We start from the raw sequence: 20,325 nt of genomic DNA, 5'->3' as shown, positions 1-20,325 counted from the left end.
AGGCCTCTGCACAGGCAGGTCCTTCTAAGGAACCACTGTCCACTTGTCTGATCCATGGATTCCCTCCAGAATGCAAGGCCTTCGGCCTGGCTCTGGGTGTCTTGTCCTTGCCAAGCCTCCTCTGAGCCACCCTCTCTCTGTTCCAACAGGCTTCCCTCTCTGACTGTGTGGCAGGTGCTGGTTGTACCCCTACTGGGAGGTGAGGGAGCCCGGTAAGAAGCACACCTTCCCTCACCTGAGCCCAAAGCACCTGAAGACACACAGAGGGCAGGCAGATGAACGGCAGGACACTCCTGGGAAGGGCTGGGTGGGGAGGTGGCTTGGGTGTGGGGCACCTGTGGGTGGGCAGAAAGGGATGGCGAGCTGGAGCCGGCCCTTCAGGGGAGTCCCAGAAGGGGCGTGGGGCCTGAGTGATGACGGAGCCCAACGCCGGCCTGCAGGCTTCACCTTTCCCTGCCGGACCAGGGAGGCTCACATGTGCTGGGGTTGTACCCCACTTCTCCGGCTCCCCTACACCCGCTGCTGACCTCTCATGCTGGGTCCGGTGGGTCCTGGTTGCTTTTGTGGCACAGCCTAGACTCACACAACCTAGAAATGAAGCTGGCTACACAGCAAGGGTCTTCACGACCATCACGTCCTTGCCATGCCAGTGAGGAAGTGAAGAGGCAGGTGGGGCATTTCCTGCCCAGGTCCCAGGACCCTCCTGGCCTCAGAGGCAGCAATGGCTGCACCTCACCTCTCCCAGGTGCTGTGCATCAGGTTGGTGTCCTTGTCCAGGTACACAGTGTAGCAGTCATTCTCCACGTGTGCCAGGCGCCTGCCCATGCTTGAGTCATGTCTCCTGGGTCTGTGGCCAAACTGCTTGGTGTTGGCCATCATGGCCTCAGTCTCCTGAGTGTCCCCCTTGGCCCTCCTGCTGGGCTTGATGACATAATACCGGTAACTGAGTCCTGGGATCGTGGTCAGCACAAGCAGGTCATAGACAGATGGCATCTCCTTTGAGTTCTGAACCTGCAAGGCCAGAGGGACAGGATCACATGACGGATGTCACGGGGGGAAGACATCTCAGTCTCCTTAGCAACTCTGGGCTTACACATCTCCTGGATGGAGTGCTCGCTCCCCACGGGGGCAGCAGGGTCATCCATCATTGGGCTGAGCTGGGCTCCCCTCCTGCATCCTCTCTGCTCAACAGGTCCTAGCCCAGCCCCTTCTCCTTCCTCCTTCCCTTCTCCTTTGGAACTGAAAAATCAACGTCCCTCTTTCCCAACTCTCCCTTCTGTTTCCTGCCTCTGAGCCTTTGCTCACGCTGTTCCCTCGACCCAGAGGGCCTCCTCTTTGGAGGGAGCTCTCTTGTCTCTTCATCCTCCAATTTCCCAGAGGAAGGAGATTTTCAGGTCATCCCCCTAGGATTTTCCCTATCTCCAAGTTATCTGATTTAGGGATGGGATGAGGACTCTGGGTCCATGCAGGGAGCCCCCTGACTCTATGCAGGGAGCCCCCTGACTCTTTAGGGAACAGGTGCCATCTCTGGGCTTCTGATGGGGGTTTTGTGGTAGGGTAGGGGGGCTATTAGCAAATTTATGTGGCTCCTTATAAGATGGGCTGGGACCTGGGCCCCCTTGCTGCAGTACTGCAATGCTTGGACACACTTCTCCTCCAGCAACAAAATACAAATTGTATGGGACCAAAAATAACCACATGCATGTCCAGTTGGGGGCAAAATCTGGACAAAAGATACAAAAAGACAAAATAACTGTCACTTTTTTTTTAAGAGTCTGGAGGGAAAGCAGGGGTCAGAGCAAAAGCATGGCCCTGCACACACCACCACCTGAGGGGTGGACAAACACCTCAGCCACCCCTCTGACCCAACTGCTGGGCACACCCCCACTCTTGTGCCATATAAAGAGCCAGCTCCCCTCATGGAGAACAAGCAAGCAAGGGAAGCTGTTGTTTGTTTTCACCCCCATGCTGCCACAGGGACCCCAATAAAGCCTTGCCTGAATTTCTTGGTCTGGCCTTTGATCAACTTCTATTAATTAAAAATGTCAAGTACCCTGGTCAGTGGGGCTTCCCTGGTGGCTCAGATGGTAAAGAATCTGCAATGTTGGAGACCCAGGTTCAATCCCTGAGTCAGGAAGATTCCCCTGGAGAAGGAAATGACAACCCACTCCAGTATTCTTGCCTGGAGAACCCCATGGCTAGAGGATCCTGGCAGGCTAAAGTCCATGGACTCGCAAAGAGTCAGACACAACTGAGCCACTAACACATTCATGCTGGTCAGTAACAGACCCTCCAACTCAGCGTTTCTGTGAACAAAAGTAAGCATCTTGCCCCACCCATACCCCCCAAACCTGTCCTGAAGCTTTTCCTCCACTACAGATATCACAGGCCACATTCTTTACCTTCTTATTTTATTCCTGTCTGGATCCCCCTGCTAGAATATGAGCCCCCAGGGGGCACGGAGTTTTGTTGGCTTGGTAATTAAAATTTCTCCAGCACCTAAATTAAGGCCTGACACATAGTAGGTGTTCAATCATCTTTAAGAGCGTTTACTCTTAGTGGGTATCGCTTTTGCTTGGGGAGGAGGATGTTATGTGTTCAGTCTGCTCAAGCCAACACCCATCAATGTCAGAGGAACCCTTCCTCTCAGTCTCAGCTAAGGACTACTTCCTGGACAGCTAGGTCCTCACTCCTTGCCTTAACTGTCCAGTTCTGTGTCTGTTTCCTGAATCCATGGGGTTTCCAGTGTCCAGGGGCCCAGAGTGGGTGTTCAGGAGTGTTTGCTGAAAGGTTGCTAATGGCAGAAACTCCTCCACCTCCCCAAGGAAGAGTCAGCTGGGTGACAAGTAGGGTACTGTCTGGGACCACATCCATTTCCAGGTCTTGGGAGGAGATGGGGCGGGACCACCCACTCATCCTGGATGAGGGTGTTGCCAAGACAGGAATTTGCCCCAGCCCCTAACAAAGCACTTCCATAAAGACCCACTTGTAAGACTCTGCATGGATTTTCCTACACAAAGTGGGAATTTTGATAATACTATGAAAGTGAAAGCATTAGCTGCTCGGTTGTGTCCGACTGTGGCCCACCAGTCTCCTCTGTCCGTGGGATTCTCCAGGCAAGAATGCTGGAGTGGGTTGCCATTTCCTTCTCCAGGGCATCTTCCTGACCCAGGGATCGAACCCAGGTCTCCAGCACAGAAAGCACATTCTTTACCACATGAGCCCCGAGGGAAGCCCTTATAATATTGTATACAGTCCTTTGTGGGGGGATGCCTCCCATGCAGCCCAGACCACCAGGAGACCTCCCGGGTTGGGGACGGTAGAAGGGATTTCAGGCCAGATCAGATGCCCAAAACCTAGGATCAGTGCCTTGGGTGGATCCCGCTGACCCTGAGGACAATGTCCTCATAGTGACAGTGGGGTTGTCATTGCTCACTAAAATGGCCCTCACTTCTCTGGGGTCCCTGCCTAGAACAGAGGCAGCAATTGCAAATACAACCGAGGCTGGATTCCTGCCCATACCTGTGCAGGCACGGGGTGGCCTGACTCATCTGTGACGCTGACCTCGGGGAAGTCCACAGTCAGGGTGATGATGGTGGTGACTGTCCAGGCCAGGGGGTTGTAGATCACGGCAAAGTATCCCCCAGGCTCAAGGCCTGCACACACACAAGAGGTTTACTTGCTGCCATGTGACACACTCCACACTGGGTGCCCCTTGGAACAAGGGAAACTGAGGCAGGTGAGACAAACCCTGCAGACTCCAGGAAGAGGGACAGACAGACACGGGGCCTCAGACATGCAGCCCCCTCCACACTCTGTTCATGGCACTGTCCCAGTTCCCAAATGTGGGGTGGGGGTGTCCCTCCAGAAGCTGAGGGTCCATGTACTCCTCACCCATCTCTCCCTGTCAGCCCAATTTCCTGGTGAGTACACTGAGGTCCAGAGAGGTAGAATCACCTGCACAAAGCCTGGCGACTCACCTGGATGGGGACACAGAGTCTGAAGCTCAGGTGGTCGGGCCCCCTCCCTGGTCCCAGAAGCTCTCTTCTCAGAAAGGGGCCTAGACTCTGCCAGACTGCAAGGGGCTCCCAGCAAGGGCCTTGCTTACCTGTGTGGGCTGGGAACCTGTCCTGGATGATGGCAGACATCAGCTTCTGCACCCCATGCATCCCGTTGCTCAGGCGTCCCACAAACATGTCACTCACCCTGGGGGTGTGAGTCCCGGTGATGGCTTCGTGGTGCTGGACCTGTGTCCCCACCCCGAGCAGGACAAGAGTGGGGTCGGGGCCTGCTCCTGCTCAACACCTGCTCTCCTGGGACCCACTGGGCATGGGCTCTCTTTCCCTCTTAGCAGGTGCTAGTGGAGAAGGTGGGGGTTCCCCCCACTTTACAGAAGAGGAAGCTGAGGTCAGAGAGGCTGATGGACTTGCCCATCATTGAAGACCTTGTGAAAACCTATATGTGACTCCCTGACCTGGGACATAAAACAGACTTTCAGAGGGACCCTCCCCAGCTTGATCCCCGAGGAAGGCTTTCTTATCTCTCCCTGCTATTCTTTGGAACTCTGCATTCAAATGGGTATATCTTTTCTTTTCTCCTTTGCCTTTCGCTTCTCTTCTTTTCATAGGTATTTGTAAGGCCTCCTCAGACAACCATCTTGCCTTTTTGCATTTCTTCTTCTTGAGGATGGTCTTGACCACTGCCTCCTGTACAATGTCGTGAACCTCTGTCCACAGTTCTTCAAGCGCTCTATCAGATCTAATCTCTTGAATCTATTTGTCACTTCCACTGTATAATGGTAAGGGATTTGATTTAGGTCATACCTGAATGGTCTAGTGGTTTTCCCTACTTTCTTCAATTTAAGTCTCAATTTGGCAATAAGGAGTTCATGATCTGAGCCACAGTCAGCTCCCGGTCTTGTTTTTGCTGACTGTATAGAGCTTCTCCATCTTTGGCTGCATAGAATATAATCAATCTGATTTTGGTGTTGACCATCTGGTGATGTCCATGTGTAGAGTCTTCTCTTGTGTTGTGGGAAGAGCGTGTTTGCTATGACCAGTGCATTCTCTTGGCAAAACTCTGTTAGCCTTTGCCCTGCTTCATTCTGTACTCCAAGGCCAAATTTGCCTGTTACTCCAGGTGTTTCTTGACTTCCTACTTTTGCATTCTAGTCCCCTATAATGAAAAGGACATCTTTTGGGGGTATTAGTTCTAGAAGTTCTTGTAGGTCTTAGAACTGTTCAACTTCAGCTTCTTCAGGATTACTGGTCAGGGCACAGACTTGGATTACTGTGATATTGAATGGTTTGCCTTGGAAACGAACAGATCATTCTGTCATTTTTGAGACTGCATCCAAATACTGCATTTCAGACTCTTTTGTTGACTATGATGGCTACTCCATTTCTTCTAGAAGATTCTTGCCCACAGTAGTAGATATAATGGTCATCTGAGTTAAATTCACCCATTCCAGTCCATTTTAGTTCACTGATTCCTAAAACATCGACGTTCACTCTTGCCATCTCCTGTCAAACAGGAGAATTTGCCTTGATTTATGGACCTAATATTCCAGGTTCTTATGCAATATTGCTCTCTACAGCATTGGACATTACTTCCATCACCAGTAACAACCACAGCTGGGTGTTGTTTTTGCTTTGGTTCCATCTCTTCATTCTTTCTGGGTTATTTCTCCACTGATCTTCAGTAGCATGTTGGGCACCCACCGACCTGGGGAGCTCATCTTTCAGTGTCCTATCTTTTTGTCTTTTCATACTGTTCATGGGGTTCTCAAGAAAATTGGAGATACCAAGGGAGCATTTCATGCAAATTTGGGCACAACAAAGGACAGAAATGGTATGGACCTGACAGAAGCAGAAGATATTAAGAAGAGGTGGCAAGAATACACAGAAGAACTGTACAAAAAAGATATTCACAACCCAGATAATCACGATGGTGTGATCACTCACCTAGAGCCAGACATCCTGGAATGTGAAGTTAAGTGGGTCTTAGGAAGCATCACTATGAACAAAGCTAGTGGAGGTGATGGAATTTCTTCCAGTTGAGCTCATTCAAAAACTAAAAGATAATGTTGTGAACGTGCTGCCCTCAATATGCCAGCAAATTTGGAAAACTCAGTAGTAGCCACAGGATGGGAAAAGGTCAATTTTCTTTCCACTCCCAAAGAAAGGCAATGCCAAAGAATGCTCAAACTACTGCACAATTACACTCATCTCACACGCTAGTAAAGTAATGCTCAAAATTTTCCAAAACAGGCTTCAACAGTATGTGAACCATGAACTTCCGGATATTCAAGCTGGATTTAGAAAAGGAACAGGAACCAGGGATCAAATTGCCAAGATCTGTTGGATCATAGAAAAAAGTGAGAGAGTTTCAGAAAAGCATCTATTTCTTGTTTATTGACTATGCCAAAGCCTGTGATTTTGTGGATCACAGCAAACTGTGGAAAATTTTTGAAGAGACGGGTATACCAGACCACCTTACCTGCCTCCCGAGACATCTGTATGCAGGTCTAGAAGCAACAGTTAGAACTGGACATGGAACAATAGACTGGTTCCAAATTGGGAAAGGAGTATGTCAAAGCTGTATATAGTTACCCTGCTTATTTAACTTACATGCAGAGTACATCATGAGAAACGCTGGACTGGAAGAAACACAAGCTGGAATCAAGATTGCTGGGAGAAATATCAATAACTCCAGATATGCAGATGACACCACCTTTATGGCAGAAAGTGAAGAGGAACTAAAAAGTCTCTTGATGAAAGTGAAAGATGAGAGTGAAAAAGTTGGCTTAAAGCTCAACATTTAGAAAACTAAGAACATGGCATTTGGTCCCATCACTTCATGGCAAATAGATGGGGAAACAGTGGAAACAGTGAGAGACTTTATTTTTGGGGGCTCCAAAATCATTGCAGATGGTGACTGCAGCCATGAAATTAAAAGACACTTGCTCCTTGGAAGAAAAGCTATGGCCAACCTTGACAGCATATTAAAAAGCAGAGACATTACATTGCCAACAAAGGTCTGTCTAGTCAAAGCTATGGTTTTTGCAGTGGTCATGTATGGATGTGAGAGTTGGACTATAAAGAAAGCTGAGCACTGAAGAATTGATGCTTTTGAACTGTGGTGTTGGAGAAGACTCTTGAGAGTCCCTTGGACGGCAAGGAGTTCCAACCAGTCCATCCTAAAAGAAATCAGTCCTGAATATTCATTGGAAGGACTGATGTTAAAGCTGAAACTCCAATACTTTGGCCACCTGATGTGAAGAACTGATTCATTAGATGAGACCGTGATGCTGGGAAAGATTGAAGGAGGAGGAGAAGGGGACGACAGAATATGAGATGTTTAGATGACATCACCTAGTTGATGGACATGAGTTTGAGTAGGCTCCAGGAGTTGGTGAGGGACAGGGAGGCCAGGCATGCTGCCGTCCATGGGGTCACAAAGCGCCAGACATGACTGAGCAACTGAACTGAACTGAACTCCCCAGCTTCACCTCCGTGGCCCAGTCATCCCACAAGTACTGCTAACCTGCTCCAGACATGCTCCACACGTGACCTTGACACTCGTCTGCATCCTACAGGGGCAATATTACCTCTTCCTCATAGAAGAGAGTTGAGTCTCCATCTCCATGGGGTGGAGCCACGTTTGTCCCCACTCTGATGGTTGGGAAAGTCAATCCGTTTCACCACCCACCCGACTCCCACATACACCATAACTAGTCCTGCCAACAGTTCTCCTTATGAATGCCATGGCCAGTGTGGCACATTTCTGACTGGAGACAAGTTTTAGCACTTCTTGGTTCTCATCAGTACAGTGGGGGACAAGTGGAGATGGAAATTTGGGGACATCTTTTGTGGCAGCCACCGAGATCAGCAGTTTATATGTATCATCGTATTCTACTGCCTGCCACCTGTCTAGGTGGACAGGGGCTTCTGATTATCCAGGGAGAGAATCAGGCTCAGAGAGGGAAAGTCACTTGCCTGAGGTCACACAGCTCAACTGAGATTTGAACCTGCACAGGACGTTTGGGGCACCAATACTGCTCTACTTTGCCCTTTACCCTCTGGGTGAATCTGGTTCTAAAGCTCAGTGAAGCCACAGGTGGAAGTCTGGGGACCTAGCCTTGATGCAGCTTCATCATGCTCAGGTCCTGGGACCCAAGGTGACCTCAGTGTTCTCATCTGTCAAGTGGACCTGTAGTGACCGGGGACCAGGAGGATCTGGTGGCCTAGGGAGGGGGAAGCACACACCCAGGAGGGTCCGATCCTGCTCCTGCCACTGAGAGGTGTGGCTTTACCTCGGAGACCGCCCAGGGGAGCTTCTGGAGCTGCTGCAGGGCCCAGGCCCGGTCCAGGAACCGGTGTGGAGCCAACATGAATCGTGTGAACATGGACTCCCTGGCGTAGAGCAGAGCGCTGGCTCGCTGCGCCAGCCCCTTGAGCCCGCTGCGGGAGGCGTAGAACCCGGTCCCGGAATGAAACATATCTAGGAGAAAAAGGTCAGTAAGTGGCTAGGATGTCCTGGAGCCCCCTAAGCCTCAATCCTGGAAGACAGAGGAAGATGGTGTTAGTGAAGGGTAGACTCCTACCAGATTACCCGCGGAGGCAACCTGGGTGGGGGTGATATCAAGGCTCCTGCCCCAACCAGGCAAGCGACTGCCCAGGAGCCCCTGAGGAACTAAGCAGGTGGCAAGGTCAGGCTGGGCTCGGCCAGGCCTGGAGAGGCCTGGGAACTGAAGGACTGTGATGGGGACAAGACAGCTCAGTGAGCGTGGGACCCTGGGAAAGCCTGTGAGCAAAGGTCCTGGAGGACTTCAGGGGAGGAAGGAGTGGGATGAGGGCCAGGAGGACAGGACCCAGAGGGGAGGGGCCTGGAGTGCTGGCAGCCCCTGCGTGTCACTTTTAGTGTGAACAGGATCCTGGAGAGGCCTGCATTTCAGTGGGTCCCTCTGGCTGTTTGCGGAGAGGGGTGGGAGGGATGAGAGAGCCCAGAAACCACTGTCCTGACCCTGGACTGAGAGGACAAGTGTCGGCGGGGGGTGGGTGTCGGAGGCTGGAGCCTTGAGGACAGGCTGTGTCTCAGCAGGTGGCTCACTGTTCCCTACTATTTCTGCTTCCTGCCTCCTCCCCAGGCTGGACTGTGCTCCCTGTTCTTCCCTCAGAGGACTTGGCTCAGACCAGGAGGGGTAGCCACATGGCCGGGGGAAAGATCACAGCTATGGGGCCAGATGCAAGGGTCCTCCACACAGCACCTCCCCCACGCTGAGTGTGGACAGGTCAGGCACAGCCCCTCCACAGCCTCAGCTCTAAGCTCAGCACCAACCTGCCAAGGCTGTCAAGATCCCACTGTCCTCCGATCAGGACCCAAGCCTCCTCTCTGATGTCCAGTCTCTGATTAAATGGTGCCTCCTCCAGCAATTAGCAATGTAGCCGCACCCACTCCACACACCCACAGGACTTATCTGTGTCCTTTCCATCTGGATGCAGCCGCTTCCATACAGACGTCCTCCCCTCTCGCCCCCCTCCCTAACCCCCCTCCCCCCAACCCCGGCCTCAACATAACCCCACATACATCCTTGTACCCTTTCCCACCTCAGGTGTAACCAGGCCTACATAGAGGTATCCACTTCCACCTGGGCTGGAGCCCCGCCCACACCCATGTAGCCCCTCTCACTTCCCATTAGGGGAGGAGAAGCCAGTCCTCCCCTAATCATAGGTTCCCAGGAGGTGTCCTGAAAGCTAAACAGCTTCCCTTTCTCACCACTCAGATGAGAGGCCAAAGCCCAAGAGGCACAACCAACCCAGGTCTGGGGGAATCAGAGCAGTGCCCAGACTGGAACCAACCCCTCTTGGTGGGGACCCATCCTGGTGTCTCTTTGCAAGGGAAGGAAATGAGAAAAGAAGTATTTATGGTTGAACTGCCATGTGGGTGTCCCTCCAGTCCTCCTGGAACCCACTTCACTGATAACGAAGTGGGGGCTTAGAGAGGTGACGTCACTTACTGGAAGTAACTCAGCCTGCGAGGCGAGGAGCTGTGATCTAAACCTAGGTGAGCATTCGAGTCACCGTGTGGGGCCAGCCCTCCTGAGGCACTGTGTCTGCCGAATGGTGAGGGCAGGCAGGGGACAGGCCCAGGACAGACCTAGCTCCAGGGACCCTGGCCCCATGGTGAATGTTCAGCTAGAGGGTGCCCCTGTGAGCTTACCTAAGCTGTCCCGTGTGGATAGCCTCATATCTCCTCTCTCCCTTCCGCAAGGACCTCTCCAGCTGAGTGACCCAGCATGGACCTGGGGCTGGGCAAAGCTGGCTGGAGGCAGGGCCTGATTTCGTGTCCCTGGGATGTCCTGGCTCATGGGGACCTGGGCCCTTTCCAAACTTGATCCTACCTTCTTCAGCCTCTTGGTTTCTCGTTCTGTGCAAAGACGGAGCAGGAGGGCAAGGCTCCTTTAAGGACTCCGGGGTTTTATGCAATCAAGGTTGCAGAGGATTCAACCATTTGGCCAAAAGCATTCCCTACTGATGTCCTGATCAGGCCCTGGGCCGGGGTGTGGGGGTGGTTCTGTCTCTCCAGCTATCAGTGGGATGCTGTGTGTGGAGAAGTCCTTCCTGGCTGGCAGACAGGGGAGCCGAGCCTGCAAGGAGCTCAGCATAGGGGACAGTGGGGTTGGGCCTGAGAGTGGTGTTGATTCTGGGCTGCCTTTAGGTCACTGCAGGCCCTGAACTAAGATTCCTTAGGAGGGACTGCCCGGATCATGTCCCAAGTGGGACCTGACCCCACGTGGCTGAGATGCCATCATAAACTATTAACGGCATCTGCTGTGCCCTCTCTCCGGGTCAGGCACTAGGCTAAGGGCTTTCCTCCTTCTCACCTCATTTTTGCCTTTGATGCACTGAGCACCACTAACATCCTTATCTTCCCGACAGAGGACAGATCGCAGGGTATGCATGTATCCAGACAGAAGGCTCACTCCAAGACTTTTCACCCCTTAGACCAAAACCATCCCAGACTCCAGGACACAGGCTTGAGGAAGACAAGGTTCCCCAATAAGGACTATGTGGTAATCAGTGAAAACTGGGGCCCTGGGGGCAAGGAGGGGCCAAAGGATCTAGCCTTAAAGTCAGGAAAGGCTTCCTGGAGGAGGTGACTCTACAAGGCAATGAGGACTTTCCAGGAAGAGAGGGTGGGAGGAGAGCACTCCCACAGGGAGCACTGTAGTGAAGGGCATAGAGACAGGAACCTGCCGAGTGTGGACCCTGGTGAGAGGTTCAACATGCTGGGACCAGGCTGGATACCTTGGTGGGTCAGGTAGGTGCAAGCAGCACCCATATCTCCCCCAGTCCCCCTAGTAGGCTCCAAGCTCAGGGCTGAGAAGACACTGCATTTGGAGGCATTTTAACTCCCTGGCACAAAATTGACACCTCAACCCCCAGAGGCTCATACCTGAAGAATACGGCAGGAAGTCACAGTGGTCTCGGACCTGCACTGGCTCATGTTCAGAGTACAGAGTTTGGAAGTATTCGCCCAGCGTGGTGTACACCATCAGGACCCCAAACTGGGATATGTGCTTGTTGATGTAGCTCATTAGATGGTCCATGTTGGCAAATTGCACTGAGGCACTGAAGAACTGCCTGTCGCATCCCTGCAGGCCAGAGAACAGAAGCAGTGCCTTGCATTTCTGGGAGCAGAGCCCAAACTAAACAGGGTGAATTCCCCTTCAACTCCCCCAAACCACCCTCCTACTCCCCATGGTGGCCAATAAACTTCCAAGTCAGCTGGCAAGCTCAATGCCCTGAGTGTTTCCTTCTCTCTCCCACTCTGTTTATCACGTTATAACTTACACCCCTAGTACTGGTTTATCATATAATTGGATATTTGTACTTTTGCAGCACCTTTCCCCAACTCTTCTTCACCTTAACCTCACCTCTGGAAGTCACGAATCACCTCTTTTTTCTGTAAGTTTTTTTTTTTCAATAATTCACATATAAGTGAGATCATGCAGTCTTCCTCTTTCTAATTGATTTCACTCCCTGAACATTTGTTAGACTCCATCAGTATTACGACTTATTAATGTCATTAATAGTAACAACATACTAAGTATAAATAACAATGGTAATAGGTTGCTCATGTTTATTGCCATTAATTTCATCTTCAAAAAGGTTGTCAAAATTCAATAAAGTTGGTAAATTCCTATATATCTGCCAAGACTGACTCATGAATAAGTAGGAAATCTGAACAGACTGATCACCAGTTACAAAACTGAGTCAAAGTCAAAAAACATCCCAACAAACAAGTTCAGAGACAGTTTCATTGGTGATTTCTACCAAAAATTTAAGAGAAAATAACACCAGTGCTGCTCAACCTCTTCCAAAAAATGAAAGCGGAGGAATTGTTTCCAACCTAATTCTGTGAGGCCAACATTACCCTGACAGGAAACAAACAAAGAATCCTGCAGAAAAGAAGTGTACATGTTGATATTCTCGATGAACATAGGTGAAAATATCCTCCAAACAAAAAAAGCATTAGCAAACCAAAGTCAGCAATACATGCAAAAAATACTACACCATGGGGTTTATTCCAGGGATCCAAGTACAGTTCAACATTCACAAATCAATGTGGTACACCACACGGAGAAAATGAAAGATAAAAATCACACATTCAACTCAAAAGATGCATAAAGAGCATTTGACGAAATTCAACATCCTATTATGATAAAACTCAACAAAGTGCATAGGGAAGGAACATGCCTCAACTTAAAAAAGGCCATAAGTGACAAGCTCACAGCTAACATCATGCATTGATGAAAAGTTAAAAGCTTTCCTTCTGTGATAGCCGGTGGGAGTTTGATGTCTGACACAGGGAACTCAAAGCCGGTGCTCTGTGAAAACCTGAGGGATGGGGTGGGAGGGAAGAAGGAGGGGGGTTCAGGAGGGAGAGGACACATGTATGCCTATGGCAGATTCATGTTGGTATATGGCAGATACCACCACAATATTGTAAAGTAATTATCCTCCAATTAATATAAATATTTTTTTTAGCCTTTCTTCTAAGATCAGGAAAAAGTCACAGATGTTCACTCTTATCACTTTTATCTAACATATTATTGGAAATCTTTGCCATGGCAATTAGGCAAGGGAAAAAAAGCATCCAAATTGGAACAGAGGAAGTAAAACTTTTGGCAGATGTAATGATATTATATGTACAAAAACCCTAAAGACAAAATCTGTTAAAAGTACTGAATCCAGTAAAGATGCAAGATACAAAATCAATATACAAAAATCACTTGCCTATTAGTGTTTCTATGCGCTAATAACAGACTCTCAGAAAGAAACAAAACAATTCCACTTTGCATCAAACTGATTAAAATACCTAGGAATAAATTTGACCAAGTAGGTGAAGTATCTGTACATTGAAAACTATAAGACATTGATGATTGAAATTTAAGAAAACACAAGTAAATGGAATGATATTTTCTGTTCACAGTTGAAAGAATTTATATTGTTGAAATATCTATATTACACAAAGTAATCCACAGTTTCAATGCACTCCTTATGAAAATCCCAATGATGTTCATCACAGACACAGAACAAACTATCCTAATATTTGTGTGGAACCACATAAGACCCTGAACAGCAAAGGGAATTTTGAGGAAGAAGGATGAAACTGGAGAAATCACCTGCCCTATTTTCAAACTGGACTCCAAAGCTACAGTAATCAAAATAGTCTGGCACTGGAATGAAAAAAGACATGTAGATCAATGGAAGAGAACAGAGCGCTCAGAAATAAGCCCAGGCATATATGATCAACTACTTTATGGCAAAAGAGCCAAGAATATAAAATGAGGAAAGGAGAGTTTCTATAATAAATGGTGTTGGGAAAACTGGATGCACTGTCTAACACCATGCACAAGAACTAACTCAAAATGGATTAAAGAATTGAACATAAAACGTGAAACTACGAAACTCCTAGAAGAAAACATAGGTGGTAATCTCCTTGCTGAGGTCTTAGTTGCTGGACCAAACTCCGCTTCACTCATGCCATGCTAAGCAAAGCCAAACTACTGATAACTGGGTTTGGTTAAAAAAAAAAAAAAAATATATATATATATATATATATACACACACATATGTGTGTATACATATATGTATACACATATCTATATCTATCTGTCTATGTATCTATGGATAGAGAGTTTATTTTCAGTGCACCAAGCAAGGAGAATGGGCAGCTCATGCTCAAACAATCCAAACTCCCAAATGGCTTTCAAAGGAGAGTTTTCAAAGGCAACATTCGATGTGAGAGTTGCAGCATGTGTTATTAGCTCATGGAATTTCTTTTCTTTGGCTGGTGGTATTAGGGTATTTCTGGCTCCAGTTAACCTGAGGTCTACATACTGGTGGTCAGCACACAGTCAACTTCCTTCACCTAGTGTGGGTTTTTGTGCCTGCAAAACAACTCAAGTACGTGGCTCTCGATAGTGCTCATAGTCCCTGGGGGATCTGCAGGTCCTAAGCTAGTCTTATTTCCTTTTGTTACTGCATTCCTTTGTCTCTTCATTTTCTCTTTTCTTTGATTGAATTTGCTCTTGGGAACTCAGGGAAGATCTAGGAAGCTAAAGCTTTTCTACAAACAAGAGGTGAGGGACAGGAAGGGTGTGGGAGTCTGTCCTTGAAAAGGGTCCTGCTGGGTTTCATTCTGATGATACTTCTCTTTTGTGTTTGACACCCAAAGCAAAGGCAATAGAAGAAATAATAAATAAGTGGAATGACATCAAACTAAAGAGTTTTTGTGCAGGATAGGAAACTTCAAGAAAATGAAAGGACAACCTACCAAACAGGGGGAAATATTTGCAAATTATATGTCAGATAAAGGATTAATACCCCAATTATATAAGGAACTCATACAACTCAGTAACAAATAACTGGTTAAAAATTGAACCAAAGACCTGAATAGACATTTTCCCAAAAAAGACATACAGATGGCCAAAAGACTCATGGAAAAATGCTCAACATCACTGATCGTCAGGGACATGCAGATAAAAAGCACAAGGGGATACACCTCACACCTGTCACAATGGGTTTCCTGTCACATAGAAGAAACGAGTATCGGTGAGGATGAGGAGAAAGGGGAACCCTCTTGCACTGTTGGAGGGAGTATCAACTGGTGAGGTGAAGCCACTGTGGAAAACAGACTGGCAGTTCCTCAAAAAATTAAAAGGAGAGCTACATATGATAGCATCTGGATACTTATCCGAAGAAAGCAAAATTACTAAAGATGTCTGCACCGCCATGTTCATTGCAACATTATTTAAAATAGCCAAGATATGAAGTCACCTAAGTGACCATCAGGGCTTCCCTGATAGCTCAGTTGGTAAAGAATCCCCTGCAGTGCAGGAGACCCCAGTTCGATTCCTGGGTTGGGAAGATCCCCTGGAGAAGGGATAGGCTACCCACTCCAGTGTTCTTGGGCTTCCCTTGTCTCAGCTGGTAAAGTATCCACCTGCAACGCGGGAGACCTGGGTTCGATCCTGGTTGGGAAGATCCCCTGGGGAAGGGAAAGGCTACCTACTCTAGTATTCTGGCCTGGAGAATTCCAAAGACTGAATAGTCCTTGGGGTTGCAAAGAGTCGGACACGACTGAGTCACTTACATTTCACTTCACTTCACTTCTAAGTGTCTATAAAGAGAGGGACAGATAAAGGAAATGTGATATATATGCAGAATGAATTGTTATTCAGCCATTAAAAACACACACACACACAAGGAAATCCTGCCATTTGCAACAACATGGATTGGAACTTGAGGGCATTATGCTAAGTGAAAGAACTCAAATAGAGGAAGATGAATGCTGCATGATGTCATTTATGTGTGAATTTTAAAAAAATAACATGAAAAATAAGCTCATGTATAGCGATAAACTGGTGAATGCCAGGAGTAAGGGCTGGAGGGTGAGGGGGGTCAAAAGGTACAAACTTCCAGAAGCAAAATAAATGAGTCATGGGGATAAGTGTATAGCATGGTGACTGTCGCTAACAATGCTGTGTTCTATTTTTAAGTTGCTGAAAGAGTAGATATTAACCTTTTCATTACAAGGAAACATTTTATATTTATGTGTGGTGACAGATGTTAACTAGATCTATTGCAGTCATTTTTCAATATTTACATGTGTGGAATCATTAGGACGTACATTTGGAACTAAAATTATGTTATATGTTAATTATATCAGTAAAAAAAGAAAAAGAAAGAAAGTGAAGTGGCTCAGTCGTGTCTGACTCTTTGCGACCCCGTGGACTGTAGCTTACCATGCTCCTCCATCCATGGGATTTTCCAGGCAAGAGTACTGGCATGGGTTGCCATTTCCTCCAGGGGATCTCCCAGACCCAAGGATCGAACCTGGGTCTCCCGCATTGTAGGCAGATGCTTAAAAGAAAGCAGCAGTATAAAAAAGTTCCCCTTACAGTCACAGTATTCTAAATGAGCATTGTTGAAGTTTGACATAAAGTATGATTATAGTGAGACTGTATGTAAGAGGCAGGGCCCACAGGAGGCAAAGTCTTACTTGGAGATGAAATTATGCAATGCATACAGTTGTTCAAATGCATTGCATGTGTATCTCAAATCTTAGACTCAATCTAATATCTATCATCTCTGATTCCATACATTAAAGTTTGCAGCTGCTGGCTCACAGAAGTTTTGCAGAGGAGACCTCTGTCCAACTCTAATGGACACAAGGAAATAGGAGCAAAGAAAGTTCTCTTTAAGCTTTGACAGGCGAGCCCAGGCAAAATTAGTCCTAGAAGTGGCCAGTGTGACGAGACCATCAGAGTTGATCAGTTCTCAGGATGGCTACCCTGGTGCTCAGATAGTAAACAACCTGCCTGCAATGCAGGAGACCTGGGTTCAATCCCTGGGTCAGGAAGACCCTCTGGAGAAGGGAATGGCAACCCACTCTGATATCTCTGCCTGGATATTTCATTATTCTGTTTCTTTACTTCCTACAGATGTTTTCAGTTATGCATCAAGCTGCAGTGAAAGTAATATGTATTTATATATTTTGACTTTGTCATACCAATTGGCCTATAGACCTAATGTATAGAGTTTTGTTTGTTAAAAATTTTTATCAATATATACACCTATATAAAAATGTAGTAAATAAAAATAGCAAAGAAAGTAAATAGCATTTAAAATGGTAGTCAAGTGCTAGAAAGCAGGCTGTGGGACTTACCTGATTGAGTCTGAACACAAATTTCACTTTCCCAACTGCCCTGCTAAGTAGCTGTGTGGCCTTAGAGAAAGTTTCTTAACCTCTCTGACTCTCAGTTCCCTCATTGGCAAATGGGATACCATGCTGCCTGCCCTCTAGGCCCAATGGGGCAGATTAAATGTATAAGACAAGTGTATCCCATAGAACAGTGCTTAGGGCACAGTAAGTGAAAGTGAAACTGAAATTCACTCAGTTGTGTCCAACTCTTTGTGACCCCATGGACTATACTGTCCATGGAATTCTCCAGGCCAGAATACTGGAGTGGGTAGCCTTTCCCTTCTCCAGGGGATCTTCCCAACCCAGGGATTGAACCCAGGTCTCCCACATTGCAGGTGGATTCTTTACCAGCTGAGTCACAAGGGAAGCCCAAGAATACTGGAGTGGGTAGCCTATCCCTTCTCCAGGGGATCTTCCCAACCCAAGAATTGAACCAGGGTCTCCTGCATTGCAGGAGGATTCTTTACCAACCGAGCACCTCTTAGGTGCTCCATAAAGTTTAGCTGTGATAACAATGAGGATGCAGGGTTGGGCACTGTCTCTTGGGCATACTTTTGGCACTTGACCTCAAATTGAACCTATAAAGCAGGTCTTGTCATCATCCCCATTTTACAGATGAGAAAACTGAGGCTTAGAGGGTCTTAAGTCTCACAGCAGCTGAGTAAGCAGCCAGGATTTAGGCCCCCAGCCCTGCAAAGCGAAAAGGAGGAGATGGCTGGGTAGAAGTAGGAGGCCCACCTGGGTGAGGGGCTACATTTCAGATGGGAGAGTCTGCGGTGATCCAGCGTAGGGGAAAGAGCTGGTAGAGTGGGTGAGGACTCGAGGGGAGGGGGCTGCAGGGAAGGAGGCCTGAGCCAGGGCTGGGATGGCTGCTAGCCCACTGCCTGGATGGAGACTGATCTGGTGAGAGGTGGGCCTGAGTCCAGGGTGGACCTGTCACAGCAGTCCTTGGGAAGAGTTGGGGAACCAGGGCCTGGGGCCCCGACTTACCCAGGGCCAAAGCATGTATCGTGTCAAAAACCAGGGGGCTCGCCTCCTCACATTGTAGGACAGGGTGTCAGCATAGTGTTGGACATTGCTCAGGGTGACAGGTACAGTCTTGTTGGGGTCCATTCCATCCCAGGGTGGATCTGGGAAGACAGCTTTTTCATTCCAGTAAAACCCTTTCCTGAGAAACAGGAATGCTAGAGGAGACACCCTGCTGGGGGGACAGGCCTGCTCGGGGCCTCTGTCTCCCATCAGCTGGACAGACAGGCAAGTGGTGGGCAGATGAGAGCCTTGCGGACAAGAGTCGCCACATTTCAGCCCTGTGGGGTCTTGGGCATGTCACCCAGCAGGGCGCCCAGAGCATGGTAGTGAGTCCCCCTCCTCCCACCAGGCCTCTTCTCCCAGCTGCCCCTTCATCCTGCAGACAATCTCCCCTCTTCAAAGAGGGGTTCACCCCCTGCCTGCAGCCTCACAGGCTCAAAGGGACAGAAGGGGACTGAACCCAGGTCTTCCAACCAGACAGCCCACAGGAGGGCTGTTCCCATGACTTGGATCCTTGGAGCCGCCTCTTGAGCCCAATGTTGCTGCCCTCCCGGCTGTTACCGCAGGACCTTGGCTGGGTGTCTAGACCTCAGTTGTTCTTTCTGTAAGATGGGTGCTTGGTGAGTCCCCTCAGGGGTGGCCGTGAGGGTCGGGGCTGACGTGCTTCAGGGAGAGGGCTGGGAACAGGGTCTGGCCCAAGGCAAGAGCTCACGAGCAGTAGCCATTCTCATCCAGGACGTGCGTGAAGATTTCCTGCTGCACCAACAGGGACCTGGATCCTCTCCACACGAACTGCATCTCCTGAAAACCCAGAGGGAACAGTGAGGGCTCAGGAGCAACAGGGCTGCTGGGCTCCCCTCCCCAGAGCCCACCTGAGTCTCATGGCTGCCTGCACCCCGCTCCCCTCTCAGTGGCTCATGGCCAACGTCTCCCTCTGCTGCCTCCTCCTCAAGATTCCTCCTGACCTCCCAAAGCCATGGCGGGTGGAGGAATTTGCCCTTCAGAAGGCGCCTGCCTGCATGCTCATCCCACCCCTCCTCAGGGCAGGACATGCTGTCAGAACCTGCCAGCCATACTCTTTCTAAATCTGCTTGAATCCCTCCCACACAGGGATCTCATCACCTCTCATTAAGGGCATGGTCCATTTTCAAGTTCTGATGCTTAGAAAGTGCTCAGCATGAAGCAGGGATAAAATCTTGCATCCAGGAGAACTGCCTCTGATCCATACACAGTTCCTGACGCCTCTGTGATTTGGCTTCTGCACATGAATCTCTGGGACTCACACACTTACCTGCAGGAGAATCGAGCTGCTATGGGAAGTGTGTGCAGCGCCAGGTGTGGCGCTCAGCGGGGTCATTAAAAAGCTTCCTTCTCTTGCCTGCTGGGAGCCCAGATCCTCTTTGATAACTCCATGCTACCACTGCTCTCCAAAACTTTATTACCAGAGTGATCCTGCATGGAGTCCTTACATTTTTGGCCTTAATTTCTCCATCTAGGATAATTTTAGCACTACCTGTTTTGGGTTGAATAGTGTCCCCAAAAAAAAAACATATGCTGAATTCCTAACCCCTTTAGCTCATGTGACCTAACTGGAAATAAGGCCTTTAGGGAAGTTATTGAGAATAAATTATCATGAGGACGGACATTTGTCTACTACGAGTAGGGATAAAAGGAGAAATTGGACCCAGACAGACCCTGAGGAAGATGATGTGACGACACAGGCTGGCTCCAGGCCAAGGGCTCCTGAGGCTCCCTGAAGCAGAGAGAAGCCTGGAGCTGACCCTTCCCAGACCCTGCGTCATCAGAAGGCACACGGCCCTGTCCAGGGTTGATCTTGAAGTTTTGGCCTCCAGACCTGTGAACAACATTTTCTGTTGTTGGGAGCTCTCAGTTTCTAGTACCTTCTTAATTCAGCCTCAGTAAATGAGAAACCACATCATAGGCTGCTGTGAGGATTAAAGGAAACCCAGAGGGCAGTGGCTCCCACCAGGCCTGGACTTTGTAGATGGCAAAGGCAGTGTC

General features: G+C 48.7%; 1 pseudogene; it reads right to left on the bottom strand.

Annotated features, from left to right (window-relative positions):
* Positions 1 to 20,325, bottom strand: part of LOC138443002 (epididymis-specific alpha-mannosidase-like) — a 45,785-nt pseudogene that overhangs the window by 11,110 nt on the left and 14,350 nt on the right.

Source organism: Ovis canadensis, chromosome 6 (genome assembly GCF_042477335.2).
Source record: "Ovis canadensis isolate MfBH-ARS-UI-01 breed Bighorn chromosome 6, ARS-UI_OviCan_v2, whole genome shotgun sequence".
NCBI classification, from domain to species: domain Eukaryota; kingdom Metazoa; phylum Chordata; class Mammalia; order Artiodactyla; family Bovidae; genus Ovis; species Ovis canadensis.
This window is presented reverse-complemented; position numbering and strand designations above follow the sequence as displayed.